Genomic DNA, 15,739 nt, shown 5'->3' on the forward strand with positions numbered 1-15,739 from the left:
ATAGTGGAGTGTCTATAGCTACTAATCATTATGATTGAAAGAAGGAGGAAAAATAATGATATCAAGTGTGCAAGTGTGGACACTAAATTTCTGTAAAATGGTTATAGGCTCAAGCCTTCTGTCTGTTTATATCTGGTTATCAGGAACCCTGGTAAATTGTCCCAGGCCAATGCCTAAAACAGTTGGTCCTCAGCCTTACATATATATGTAATGTACATAGAAATTTCCCAACAAGTAAATGCTGGAAATTTTGAACACATGGAGAGAGTGTTTATGCAAGTTACCTCACATGGTTAATTTGAAGAAGTGGATTCATAGAGGTAAAGCCTGAATTATGGGTATCAATATGATAATGTGATGTCAAGATGCTATGAATTCATTATAGTTTGATGATATCACTGTAAGCTGATAGTTTCATAATGACAATGTGATGTCACATTGCTGATGACCCAAAGTGTATGTGATGTGAAAAAGCATGTCTGATATAAATTGTTCTAGGATCACATCAGGATATGGTACACAAAGGTACTGTGATGCCAGAAAGGCTCTGAGTTGTGGCGAAGGTGCTAAGAGGTAAAACTAGGTTTGGGATCTCACAAATTAATAATTTTATCACAATGGCAATGTGATGTCATAGTGGGTTTGTAATGTCACAATGGTAATGAGGTCACGATGTGAGAGTGATGTCACTATGAGTTTGGAATATGATCATCTCATGTCCGATATCATTTGAGAATGTTTCACAATGAGGATACTAGTTCATAGAAAGAGCTTGAAGTCCAAGGACCATGGATTTTGTAAAATGTTATGAAGTCAAAATAGAATTGTGAAAACACATTAGGACAATAATATCTTAGTGGAAATGTGATGTCATAAAATCATGTCATAGAAATGTTTTCATGACACAATTGGTAATCCATAATGATGATTTTGTCACAATAATTTTGGGAGATCACAATGAGTTGGTGATGTCACAATTGCATGGTGTATATCAATTATCCTCAACTCTAAATGAGTACATGTGTTCAAAAAGGGATGGTTATGTCCAAAAGGCCTGTGTTGTCACAAATGGGAGGAAGTCCTAACAGGTTTTTGATGTCACAATGTGACAAAATGGTCATAATGTCTGACAGTGTGATATCATAGTGGTCATAATGTCACTGTGGATTTCACCTATCACGTCATACCTAACATATGACAATGTCAAAAACAGATCGAGTTCAAAAATGGCATAAGAAATCACAATGGCAGCATGTCACATAAGTTTTGAGGATATGGCAGGTTTGTGATATCACAGTGATATCATAATGGCAAAATGATGTCACAAAGCATTGTAATTTCACAATGGTTATGAAATCATAATAGGTTTCTCATTTCAACACACATGCTACATTTGAAATGGAATGAACTTACAGAATAGAATTTTCTAATGTATGATATCATTTTAGTTTAATGATGTAACAATGAGTTGATGGTATAAAAATGACAATATGATCTCAAAATGGTGTTGTCACAAAGGAAAGGTGAGCTTACAATGGAATGTATAATCTCATTTTAAGTTTACATTTAGCCTAAAGATATGCAAAGAGACTGTGATGTCACAAAGGATATTTGTGTATTTACATGTGCTAATAGGTCATAATAGGTTTAGGGTATCACAATGGGATCATGATGTCATAACAGCAATGTGATGTCACAATGCATTTGTGATGTTACAAATAACTTTGAAATATCATAGTTCCATATCCACATTCAATTGCTGTAAGAATACAAGTTCACAGAAGGACCTTGAAGTCCCAATGGCGAATTTTCTAAAAGATTATAAGGTCATAATTCATGAAATCACAAAGGGACAGTGATATCATGATGGCAAGTTGTCAAAATATCATTTCATAATAATGTTTTTATGTCACAATGAGTTGGTAATGCCGTAATGGTGATGAAGTTACAATAAGTTTGTGATGTTACAATGTGTTGATGTCACAATGGCATTCTGGATCTCAATTTTCATTAATTCACAATTAGTATATGGCTTCAAAAATGGACTCTGATGTCTCTAAAGACATGTTTTGTTAGAAATGTGATGAAGTCCTAAAAAATGTGTGATGCACTATGTTGCACAGTGATGATGTCTGAGAGTGTGGAATCACAGTTGGCATGATGTTACAGTGGATTTCTGAAATCACATATCATATCAGGCATATTATGAGGCTGAAAACAGATTATGAACTCACAAAGGCCTAAGATATCATAATGCAAACATGTCAACAATGATATGGGGACAGGACAGGTTTATGACATCAGAGTGTGTTAGTGATATCACAATGGCTTGTAATATCACAAATAGATTTTGATGTCACAATGGTTATGAGGTAACAATGGGTTTATAATATCAACCAATATGCATTAAATTTAAAACAAGAGGAAATTACAGAATAGGTATTCACAATTAGTCTATCATCTCACAATGACAACTAGATGTCAAAAAGGTATGATCTCATTACAGTTTGATGATGTCACAATGAGTTGATGATATCATAATGACAATGCTATTTGGCACTGATAATGATGTCACAAAAGTTTTGTGATATTACAATGACATGTCCTTAGTTCACCATGAATTTATCAGTAAACAAAGTTACTAACATATCACAAAAACATGTGTTTTTCAAAGTTGCTCAGAGGTCATATAAAGTTTGGAGTGTCACAATTTAGGAGTGTCACTAAGGAAATGTGATTTCAAAATGGGTTTATGAGGTCATTTTTGGTGAGTTGTTAATGGGTTAGTCACAACTAGTGCTATTACAAACTTTTTATGACAAGTTTGTAATATTACAGTGACATGTCCAAATTCAATACCTTCTAGTTCAAAACGAGGCCACCATGATAACCAAGGGAGTATGTAAATTATACAGAAACTGAAAATCATCATGGCCCTTTGCTCTAGCTGTCTGGAGGGCGCAGGGCATGTTACAACAATATGGGCATTCTGCTGGAGGGGGTGGGATATCAAGCTCCACATGTTTAGCAATCAAGTAGTGATTGGGCAGTGGGCAGTTTGGGAAGTGACCCTTGAAATATCTTAGAAAGGATACTGGTTGATGTTGAGTGGAGTTACAGGCTATGTTTTCTGAGCAACTGAATAGGAGTAAATGCGGGGCAATACCTGGAACGAAGGACATGGGGACAGCAGGAGTGGAAAGACCTGGGAGGAGAGGAATTGAAGGAAAGACATAGGGCAAAAATGGCCACTGGCCACTGGGGCAGAAGGGCAATCCTGTGGAATGTGGAAAGTCCTAAAGAGAAGAAGGAAGTGGTAGATAGGAAAAAGGGCAAGACCTTGGAAGGAAGGACAAGTCAGTATAGAAGGAGGAGGAAGATAAAAGTCAAAAGCCTTGCCTTTGGAAGTATGGAGATTTGGAGATCATATTTGTGGGGGGTGGTGATTTGCAGATCAATAAACAAAGGGTGAGGCTGCCCATTGGAGATCAGAGGTTTATTGGTCAAGGCTGCTTTTGTCTCTGGATATCCAGCACACAATCAGGCATTCTCAGGCCCTTTTTGTGTAAATAAATTTGCTTATTCTCTTAAATGTGCCTCTATACACTGTTTTGTGCTTTAGAGGTTATTATTTTTGGAGGCTCCAGTGAGATGGCCATGGGCCTGGACTCAAGGAAACCCCTCTTAGGTAAGTTTCTCAGGCCTCAGAACTGAAGGTCTCCCTTGAGTGTTTGTTTCCCAAGGACCAACAAAGTTGAGACTCATTTAGAAATCCTCTAGTGTTGTGTCTTGGTAAGCATGATAGCCTGTTGCAGACCTTTTCTGGAGGTCATTTGTGGCTTCCTTGAGATGCCATCTGGGACCACCTTGAGAGGTCATTTGGGCTTCCTTGGGAAGCGATCAGGGTCCTCCTAGAGAATTTATCTGTCATAGTTCTCTCTGACTTCCTCTGGAGTTCATCTGGTGCTTCCTTGAGAACCCATCACTATGATATTTTAGGACTTTTGTCAGCTCATAATCGGATTATGTGTTTTATGCCTTATAATGATTCAGTTATAACATTGCTTGTGATACTGATATTGGAAATGTCATTGTGATATTACAAACTCATGGAGACATCACTAACACAATGTGAGCTCACAGTCATTCACAAACCCACTGTGAAATCACGCTGGCATTGTGACATCATGATCACATTGTGACACATCAAACTTATTTTGATATCCTTGCACTTTTGATAAAACACATGGTCTTTGTGACTTCATGGTCTGTGTATCCATATCTTCATTTTGACCGGACTTAAGATCATATTTTTAAATGTATCATCACAAACCCTTTGTGACATCATCTCCAGAGTGACATCAAATTAATATGCTATCAACAGGTCATTGTGACATCACTGAACTATTGTGACAGCATTATCACATCATTTTTGTTGGGATGTGATAGGCACATTGTGAATTCATATTCTGTGATTTCATTCCATTTCACATTTCCATATGGGTTGATAGCAGAAACGTCTTGTATCCCCATAATCAGTGTCACATCACAATTTTTTTTTATATCCCCATTGCATCAGCACCGTAACATTTCAAACCCATTGTGAAATCACGTTGCCATTGTGCTTTCACAATCACATTGTGACATTGCAAACCTCCTGTGAACTGTTAGCTTCTTTGAAAAAAAACACATTGCCTTTGTGACATCGCAATTCCTGTCTTTATCATTATCCTCTTTGTGATCTAATGATAATTGAGATGTGATGTCATGCCATGGTAATATCAGAACCCATTTTTGTCATCATCACCAGTATAACATTACATTTATGCTATGACAAAATCAGCTCATTGGAACATCAAAAAAATACAGTGACATCATTTCATTCTCACATCACAGTGTCATTATGATGCCATAGACACATGGGGCATGCCTATTCTGTGATTTCATTCTATTTCAAATGTGGCATGTGTTTTGATATCAGAAATGCAGTGAGACATCAAAACTATTGTGATATCACAGTGCAAATGTGTGACAACTAACACACTGTGACATCACAAACCTGTCTCTCCTCATAACTTTTATGACATGCTGCCTATGTGATATCAGAAATCCACTGAGATGTTATGACCACACTGACATTACACTGCCTGATTTCATGACCATTGTATCACATGGTGACATCACAAACCTCATAGGACTTCATCACTGTTGTGACAACACATATATTTTAAGAAATCATGGTCCCAATGTGAATTCATATACTTATTGATACTACAAATACCTCACAGACTTTGTCACTGCATCATCACTGTGGTATGACAAACCTATTGTGACATCACATTGCCATTGTTATATCAGAAGCACATTGTGACATCCTAAACCTGGTATGACCTCTTAGAAACACAATATCTCTCCAAAAAGATCTATGTGATTTTTTAAAATTAAATTGCTTTCAAGTTTTTTCATCATTTTTATTGAACTTTTGAGTTCTTTTTACTTTATTTCCTATTGGTACTTTTTGTTTTTTGGCTTTACATAATTTCTGTTCTATTAATTCCCAAGTAAACACACATCTTATATAAGACCATTTCCTTCATTGTGTACGAATGCTTAATTCAGGTATCAATTACTCAATTCACAAACCCCCAGCCATGACTCCTTTAACTGTAGAATTATTTGCTTATACTTACATAATTTTTTCATGTTGCAATGATATTATTTTTTAAATAAGATATTTTTAATTGTGAAAATAGAGAGGGGTTACAATTACATGAACAAATTAAGGACTCCTATGTTTTCCGTTCCTGCTATTGTTTAACAATTTATATAATTTTTTATTTCACTTTTAAATTTTTTATGTTTTCATTTTCCTTTGTCTGTATCCCTCTTCTTTCTTTCTATCCTTTGCCTCTCTCTGCATGAATCTTGGTTATAGTCCCTCTCTCCCATTCCAACTCCATGTGCATCTAATCTTATTTTCTTCAAACAATTCTCCCTAAATCTATCAATTTCTGGTCTACTGATTCCTTCTTTGATTTTCTTAGTCCTAGTTATTTGTTGTTGAACTAGATGTATCTACTGGACTTGAATATAAATGTATTCATTTTGACTGTTTCAAAAAATCTGTGCCACTAGAAAACTCTGATTGACGATTTCCATAAAATAGTGTCCTTGAACGGTATTAGTTTTGCTTTAATACCCGAAGAGGAAGAAAAAGTGGAGAAACACAAGAAAAAAGGCAACTCCAGGTATCTGAACTCCCACTCATGATAATCAGGCAATAGAGCAGTTAATAATCCAAGGGGAGTTCCACAAATGGTCTAAAACACTGATGAAAACTAATAAAAATGCTAAATAAAAACAGTGAATAACTGCAAAAGACTGTTTAAAGGTGATAGGAAAAGGCATGAGTGTGATAGGAAAATTTATGAGCATGATGAGGCTAATCAAAGATTAATTGAGGAATTGTTCAGAAGGGATGGGAATAAATACAAATTAATAGAGCATTCATGGAGTCCACAATCAGAAATCTGGAAGAATCCGAGGCCAGAAAACGTATGCTGAATGAAACCCAGCAGATGGAGATATAGTCCAATGAAAGTATAACCCTTCCTTGCATTCACGTGAGATATACATGGTAATTGTCAGACATATTTGCAGATCATCAACAATCCATGCAATATAAGCATATTTATAAAAGCTCAAGCAATACTTCTATTAGAAAATACTCACTGATAGTGCTATTGACTATAGTATTTCACCAAATCTCAAATTAGGAAACAGAAGTCTATTGACAACTATCAGAAATCCACAAAGAACATCAAATTGCAATCATTTTGAAGAGAGAAATTTAAAAGGTATTTGAATAAGTGCATATTCTGCATATTCTGCTAAATGCTTTCATATAAAGGCTTGCTCTCTCACGTCTTTCTTGATTCACCAAGATTCCTTTTTTTCATGGAACAGTAACCTGAGATGGAAAAAGCTAGTTAACTGGCAATCATGAGAGGGCCAAGAATAGAACTTAGGTTTGTAGAACCATTAAAATGAAGTTTTTTACGTTGGGAGTGGTGGACAAGTGTAAGAATCATGGGTAGAAAGTGGTGGCTTCTATTTTTTAAGCAACTCTAAATTTTATTGCTTGTATAATAATGAAAGAGCTATGTTTCATAAAACCTTATACATTTCAATCAATGTAGATTTTAACTCTTGGCAGCCAGCTCCCATGAATGTCAGAGATAATTATCTAAAAATATATGTCTTTTTATGCAATGCTCTGGGTATTCTTTTTCCTCTTTCAGAAACAACACCTGTCATTTCCTGTTTGGATTCTTTTATTCAGAGGTTAATTTTCTTGACCAGGAATCTGCAAATAGTAGTCTATGATCTTTATATCGTGCTTTGATCTGGAGCTAAGAATATTTTTCTACGGTTTTAAGTGATGGAAAAAACAGACAAATAACCGAAAGTATTAATTATTGTAAACTATAGGGAATCTGTACCTTTTATTATATTTTACCATGCCCAGCTTTATCTCTTTCAGGTTGTCTGTAGCTGCTTTAGCACCACAATGTTCGAGACTGAGGTGCAGGTAAGAGACTATGTGGCCTGCCATCCCTAGATTTTTTTACAATCTGCATCCTCTATAAAAAGTTCATTACCTCGCCTCTGCACACTGTTCTCTTCTCTTTTCACATCATGCAATTCCAGAATAACCACTTGACTTGGGTTCTTGTCTCTATGTATATAATTACTTGAGTTTTCGCTTTGAACCTTCACCAACAGAAGTCCAGAATCAATCAAGTCTTTACTTAAATTTTTTCACATAATTCAAGAAATTATGATTTTGGAATAACTTCCCAATTTAGTAAAAAATTATTCACTTTCCTATTTATTTTTTTTTTAATTTAATTTAATTTTATTTGTGAACATACTGTACAGAGGAGTTACAGTTACATGGGCAGGATAATGTGTACATTTCTTACCAAGCATTGCAGCCTCCTCCTTTGTTTACCCTTCACATCCCTACCCAGCCTCCTCCCTCCCCCCCTAATCCCAATCCTTCTCCTTCCTCCCCCCCAGCCCCCCCCCCCCCCCCCCCGCACCAACGTTGTAAAGTTCGTTTTGGACATGATAACTTGTACTTCTCATTGTTACAACAGGTCCACCTGTATCCTTAAACAACTGGTTTTTCCCCATCTCCTCCACAAGTTATACTGACATCAAATATAGTGAAAGCAAGGGTTATACTGTGGGGGAGGGACATACAAAGCAACAAAGAGATAATCTTATAAATGTGTTAGAAACACATGCATGAAAGAAAAAAAGATTAAAATACACATCTAAGGGTTCATTTTCCTGACATCACATTATCTGACTTTTTCCGCTTGACTCATACATATACTAGATATTACAAATAAGGGAAACCAAAGTGGTTGAACAAGTTTACATTCCCACCAACAATGAAGTAAGGTTCCTTTCTGTTCACATCCCCTCCAGCATCTGTTGTTGTTAGAGTTCTTGATTTTTGCTGTTCTAACTGGAGTGAGGTGATATCTCAATGTTGTTTTGATTTGCATTTCTTTTATGGCTAGGGATGTTGAACATTTCTTCATGTGTCTATTGGCCATCCTTCTTTCTTCTTCAGAGAAGCTTCTCTTTAAGTCTTTCGCCCACTTAATTATTGGGCAGTTGTTTCTTTGAGGATTTGTTGTTGGGTGGTTTAATTTTTTGAGTTCCAAGTATATTTTAGATATGAGACCCTTGTCCGTTGTATGGCTAGTAAAGATCTTCTCCCAGTCCGTGGGCTTTCTATTGATCTTGCTAGCTATGTCATTTGCCCTGCAGAAGCTCTGCAACTTTATTCAATCCCATTTGTCCAGCCTTTCTTTGATTTGTTGTGTTTCCGGGTCTCTATTCAGAAAATTTCGGCCTGAGCCAAAGAGACCCAGGGTTTCTCCTATTCCATCCTGTAATGTTTTCAGAGTGTCTGCTTTGAGTTCAAGGTCTTTGATCCATTTGGAGTTGATTCTGGTGCAGGGTGATATGTAAGGATCTAGCTTTAGTTTTCTACATGTAGTATGGAGGTTCCTCAAAAGACTCCACATAGAGCTCCCCAATGACCCAGCAATCCCACTTTTGGGCATTTACCCAAATGATCACAAACAAGGCCACACTAAAGCTACCAGCACAACTATGTTTATTGCAGCATTATTTACCATAGCTAAGACATGGAACCAACCCAGATGCCCCTCAGTAGATGAATGGATCAAGAAGATGTGGTACATATACACAATGGAATTCTATGCCTCCATCAGAAAGAATGACATTTCCCCATTTGTTAGGAAATGGAAAGGCTTGGAAAAAATTATATTAAGTGAAGTAAGCCAGGCCCAAAGAAACATAGGTCCCATGGTTTCCCTTATTTGCAATATCTAGTATAGGTATGAGTCAAGCAGAAAAAGTCAGATAATGTGATGTTAGGAAAACGAAACCTCAAATATGTATTTTAATGTTTTTGTTTCTTTCATGCATTTTTTCTAACGCATTTATAAGATTATTTCTTTGTTGCTTTGTATGTCCCTCCCCCACAGTGTAACCCCCGCTTTCACTTTATTTGATGTCAGTATAACATGTGGAGGAGATGGGGACAAACAAGTCGTTTAAGGATTCAGGTGGACCTGTTGCAACAATGAGAAGTACAAAAAGTCATGTCAAAACCAGCTTTACAATGTCGGTGGGGTGGGGAGGGGGGTATGATTGGGTGGGAGGGAGGGGGGAGGCTGGGAAGGGAGGTGAAGGGTAAACAAAGGAGGAGGCTGCAATGCTTGGTAAGAAATGTATGCATTATTCTGCCCATGTAATTGTAACCCCTCTGTACAGTATGTTCTCAAATAAAATAAAATAAAATTAAAAAAAAAAAAAACAAATAAGGGAAACCATGGGACCTACGTGTCTTTGGGCCTGGCTTACTTCATTTAATATAATTTTTTCCAAGTTTTTCCATTTCCTACCAAATGTGGCAATGTCATTCTTTCTGATGGAGGCATAGAATTCCATTGTGTATATATACCACATTTTCTTGATCCATTCATCTACTGAGGGGCATCTGGGTTGGTTCCATATCTTAGCTATAATGCTACAATAAACATAGTTGTGCTGGTAGCTTTAGTGTGGTCTTGTTTGTAAACATTAGGGTAAATGCCCAAAAGTGGGATTGCTGGGTCATAGGGGAGATCTATGTGGAGTCTTTTGAGGAACCTCCATACTGCTTTCCAAAGTGGTTGAACAAGTTTACATTCCCACCAACAATGAAGTAAGGTTCCTTTCTGTCCACATCCCCTCCAGCATCTGTTGTTGTTAGAGTTCTTGATTTTTGCTGTTCTAACTGGAGTGAGGTGATATCTCAATGTTGTTTTGATTTGCATTTCTTTTATGGCTAGGGATGTTGAACATTTCTTCATGTGTCTATTGGCCATCCTTCTTTCTTCTTCAGAGAAGTTTCTCTTTAAGTCTTTCGCCCACTTATTTATTGGGCAGTTGTTTCTTTGAGGATTTGTTGTTGGGGGGTTTAATTTTTTGAGTTCCAAGTATATTTTAGATATGAAACCCTTGTCCGTTGTATGGCTAGTAAAGATCTTCTCCCAATCCGTGGGCTTTCTATTGATCTTGCTAGCTATGTCATTTGCCCTGCAGAAGCTCTGCAACTTTATGCAATCCCATTTGTCCAGCCTTTCTTTGATTTGTTGTGTTTCCGGGTCTCTATTCAGGAAATTTCGGCCTGAGCCAAAGAGACCCAGGGTTTCTCCTATTCCATCCTGTAATGTTTTCAGAGTGTCTGCTTTGAGTTCAAGGTCTTTGATCCATTTGGAGTTGATTCTGGTGCAGGGTGATATATAAGGATCTAGCTTAAGTTTTCTACATGTAGTTAACCAATTTTGCCAGCACCATTTACTGAAGAGGTTGTCTTTCTTCCATTCTATTGTTTTAGCTCCCTTATCGAAGATTAGATGGCTATAGGTCTGTAAGTTCATTTCTGGGTTTTCTATTCTATTCCATTGGTCCTGAGGTCTGTTCTTTTGCCAATACCAAGTTGTTTTGATTACTATGGCTTTATAGTAGAGTTTGAAGTTTGGTATTGATATTCCTCCAGCAGTGTTCTTTCCGTTCAGGAGCGTTTTTGCTATTCGGGTTCCTTTATTGTTCCATATGAATTTTTGGATTGCCTCTTCTATTTCCTTGAAGAATGAGGGTGGAATTTTGATAGGTATTGCGTTGAATTTGTAGATAGCCTTGGGAAGTATTGCCATTTTCACGATGTTAATCTTTCCAATCCAGGAGCATGGGAGGTTTTGCCATTTTTTAAGTTCTGTGTTGATTTCCTTTTTCAAGATTTTAAAGTTTTCATCATAGAGGTCCTTCACTTCTTTAGTCAAGTTAATTCCGCGGTATTTTATTTTTTGTGGGGCTATTACAAATGGAGTTGCTTTCCTAATTTCAGCCACACTTTTCTCATTGTTGGCATACAGAAAAGCCATTGATTTTTGGGAGTTAATTTTATAACCTGCTACTTTGCCAAAGTTTTGAATCAGCTTGAGTAATTTGGGAGTGGAGTCTATGGGATTCTTTAAATACAAGATCATGTCATCTGCAAAGAGGGAGAGTTTTATTTCTTCTTTCCCTATTTGGATCCCCTTTATGTCTGCATCTTGTCTTATTGCTGTAGCTAGGCATTCTAATACTAGATTGAAGAGAAGTGGAGAGAGTGGGCATCCTTGTCTTGTTCCTGAGTTAAGAGGAAATGGCTTTAGTTTTTCACCATTGAGTATAATGCTGGCTGTAGGTTTGTCATATACAGCCTTTATTGTATTGAGGAATGTTCCATGGATTCCTAATTTTTCAAAAACCTTCATCAAAAAGGGGTGTTGGATCTTGTCGAATGCTTTTTCTGCATCTATTGAGATAACCATGTGGTTCTTATTCTTGCTCCTGTTGATGTAATGAATAATATTAATTGATTTGCGTATATTGAACCAGCTTTGCATCCCTGAAAAGAATCCTGTTTGATCGTGGTGTATGATTTTTTGGATGAATTGTTGAAGTCGATTGGCCAAAATTTTGTTGAGAAGTTTTGCATCAATGTTCATCAAAGAAATGGTTCTATAGGTCTCTTTCTTTGATGAGTCCCTGCCCGGTTTCATAGAATGTGTTTGGTAGTGAGCTTTCTCTTTCAATTTCATTGAAGAGTTGGAGGAGTATTGGTGTGAGCTCTGCTTTGAAGGCCTTGTAAAATTCCGCTGTAAAACCATCTGGTCCTGGACTTTTCTTAGCTGGGAGGTCTCTTATTGCTGTTTCTATTTCAATGTTTGATATGGGCCTGTTAACCTGGTTTAACTCATATTGGTTTAGTTTTGGCATGTCAATATTTGCTAGGAAAAGGTTCATTTCTGTCAAGTTCTCAAACTTATTAGCATAAAGTTTTGAGAAGTATTCCCTTATAATGTTCTGAATCTTGGTTGTTTCCATGGTGATGTTTCCATTCTCATCTCTGAGTTTATTAATTTGTGTGTGTTCTCTTCTTTTTCTGATAAGATTTGCTAAGGGTCTGTCAATTTTGTTATGTTTTTCGAAGAACCAACTCTTTGTTTTGTTGATTCTTTCTATAGTTTTTTTGGATTCTAATTAATTTAATTCTGATTTAATTTTGATTATTTCTTTCCGTCTACTGGATTGGGGTTTATCTTGCTGCTCTTTTTCAAGGAGGTTTAGATGTGTCATTAAATTTCTAGTTTCAGATTTCTCCAATTTGTTGATGTAGGAGCTCAGAGCTATAAACTTGCCTCTGAGTACTGCCTTTGCTGTGTCCCAGAGGAGCTGGTAATTTGTGTGTTCATTTATGTTGAATAGCATGAACATTTGAATTTCCTTTCTAATCTCTTCCATGACCCACTCTTGATTCAGCAGTGTGTTGTTCAGCCTCCATGTGATACTGGACTTTCTTTGGTGGCTTTTGGTGTTGAGTTCTAATTTTATTCCCTTGTGGTCAGAGAGAATGCAAGGTATAACTTCAATGTTTCTGAATTTAGACAAGTTTGCTTTGTGGCCTAAAATGTAGTCTATTTTAGAAAACGTTCCATGTGCTGCTGAGAAAAACGTGTATTCTGATGCTGCTGGGTGAAATGTTCGGTAGATGTCTGTTAAGTCTAGTTGATCTATGCAGCTGTTTAGATCTGTGGTTTCTCTGTTGAGTTTTTGCCGAGTTGATCTATCTAGTGGGGAGAGTGGTGTGTTAAAATCCCCAACAATTAATGTCTTTGGATCTATATGGGATTTGAGGGAAAGTAGTGTTTCTTTGATAAATTTGGGTGCTCCATTGTTTGGCGAATAGATATTTAGAATTGTAATATCCTCCTGAAGGAGAGATCCTTTAATTAGTATGTAGCGGCCTTCTTTATCTCTTCTCACGAATTTTAATTTGAAGTCTATTTTATCTGATATTAAGATTGCAACTCCCGCCTGTTTATGGGTCCGTTTGCTTGGTAGATTTTGTTCCAGAAAAATATGGAACGCTTCACGAATTTGCATGTCATCCATGCGCAGGGGCCATGCTAATCTTCTCTGTATCGTTCCAATTTTAGTATATGTGTTGCTGAAGCGAACACTCACTTTCCTATTTAAAATATAGTAGCTACATTGTAAGTAAAACATTCCCAAAATAATTATGCCCTTATATGGTAATGTTGAAAAATGTGTTGCTCTGGGAGCTGACTTGATCTTGTTCTTACTTTGCTCACCTATATTCTTTCTTTTTTTTATTTTAATTTTAATATTTTTATTGTGAAAATACTGTACAGATGGGTTACAATTACATGGGCAAGATAGTGAGTACATTTCTTTTTCTGGGGGGAGGGAGGGTCTGGTAGTGGGGCCTGAACTCTGGTCCTGGGCGCTGTCCCTCAGCCTTTCAGCTCAAGGCTAGCGCTCTACCACTTGAGCCACAGCGCCACTTCTGGCTTTTTTCTTTTTGCTTATGTGGAGCTGAGGAATCGAACTCAGGGCCTTGAGCATGCAAGGCAAGCACTCTACCATTGAGTCACCTTCCCAGCCCGTGAGTACATTTCTTATCAAGCATTGTAGCCTCCTACTTTGTTTACCCTTCCCATCCCTTCCCATCCTCCCTCACTCCCCATCCAATCCTCCCCCCACCCAAGTTTTATTGTTCGTTTTCAACATGACAACTTTTACTTCTCATTGTTGCAACAGGTCCACATGAATCCTTAATTAAACGACATGTTTTTCCCCTTCCCCTCAACAAATTATACTGACATCAAATACAGTGAAAGCAGGGGTTATCCTGTGGTGGAGGGACAAAGTAACAAAGAAATAATCTTATAATTGCATTAGAAACAAGTGCATGAAAGAAAAAAAACATTTAAAATACATATCTTAGGGTTCATTTTCCTAACATCACCTTATCTGACCTTTTCTGCTTGACTCATACATATACTAGATATTGCAAATAAGGGAAATCATGGAACCTATGTTTCTTTGTGCTTGGCTTACTTCACTTAATATAATTTTTTCCAAGACTTTCCATTTCCTAACAAATGGGGCAATGTCATTCTTTCTGATGGAGGCATAGAATTCCATTGTGTATATATACCACATTTTCTTGATCCATTCATCTACTGAGGGGCATTCGGATTGGTTCCAGATCTTAGCTATGGTAAATAATGCTGCAATAAACATAGTTGTTCTGGGAGCTTTAGTGTGGTCTTGTTTGTAAACTTTTGGATAAATGCCCAAAGGTGGGATTGCTGGGTCATAGGGGAGCCCTATGTGATGTCTTTTTAGGAACCTAAAGCGATGGAGAAAAAAAGTGATTGTGTAGCACAGATTTACTAGGGAGCAAACCTACATATGAGAGCCTCGGCCAATGCTAAACCTTTACTTGCTTTTATAACTAGGATATTTATAGTGGGTTTACATGAACATAAGATTTTTCCCGTGGGGATTAATAAGAAAATAACTGATGGTAAGACATAGATAATATGTGAAATGATTTGAAGCACGAGAAAGAGAGATTAAGGCAGCGGGTGTAGCTCAAAGCCTTGCTAGTTGCCAGCTAAGGAAGGTATAGTTACACAAGGGAAGGGCAGTAAATCAGGCGTGTTTATCAACAAAAGCACTGGTCTGAAGCCTCCAAATAAGGACCTCAGTCTCTGTGGACTAAACAGTCTCTAACAGGATGTTTCATTTAAATTAAGAAGCACGATTTTATTATGCAGTATGGGATGGTGGATAGTCACAGGCAATATCTGCTATGTCAGCTATTCCAATCAACTCATTCATGTGTAACCTAATAGCCAGGTTTAAACACAAACCAGTACAATGAGATTGTACAAATGAAGCATTGACTTTTCTCTCCGCTGAATGAAAATTCTGTGAAATAATTTATCTTCCATATATTTACAAAACATTTCTCATGATCTTTTCTACTATTTTGGCTTCATTACTGATATTCATAGTACTTTTTTTTGGTGGGAGGGGGTTCTAATTGTATGGCCTGAACTGGGCCTGGGCCATTTCCTTCAGTTCTTCAGCTCAAGGCTAGAGCTCTACCCCTTTAACCACATCGCCACTTCTGGCTTTTTTTCTTCCTGCTTATGTGGTGCTGAGAAATCGAACCCAGGGCCTCATGCATGCAAGGCAAGTGCTAAACCACTGAGCCACATTTTTG

General features: G+C 37.2%; 1 non-coding gene across 1 annotated transcript; it reads right to left on the reverse strand.

Annotated features, from left to right (window-relative positions):
- Positions 1-13,554: 13,554 nt before the first annotated feature.
- On the reverse strand, positions 13,555-13,661 carry LOC122099800. Its single transcript, XR_006146004.1, has one exon. It is a non-coding gene; the product is annotated as a U6 spliceosomal RNA (small nuclear RNA).
- Positions 13,662-15,739: the final 2,078 nt, after the last annotated feature.

Source organism: Dipodomys spectabilis, unplaced genomic scaffold (assembly GCF_019054845.1).
Source record: "Dipodomys spectabilis isolate Male_0828 unplaced genomic scaffold, ASM1905484v1 ptg000533l, whole genome shotgun sequence".
Classification (NCBI taxonomy): Eukaryota; Metazoa; Chordata; class Mammalia; order Rodentia; family Heteromyidae; genus Dipodomys; species Dipodomys spectabilis.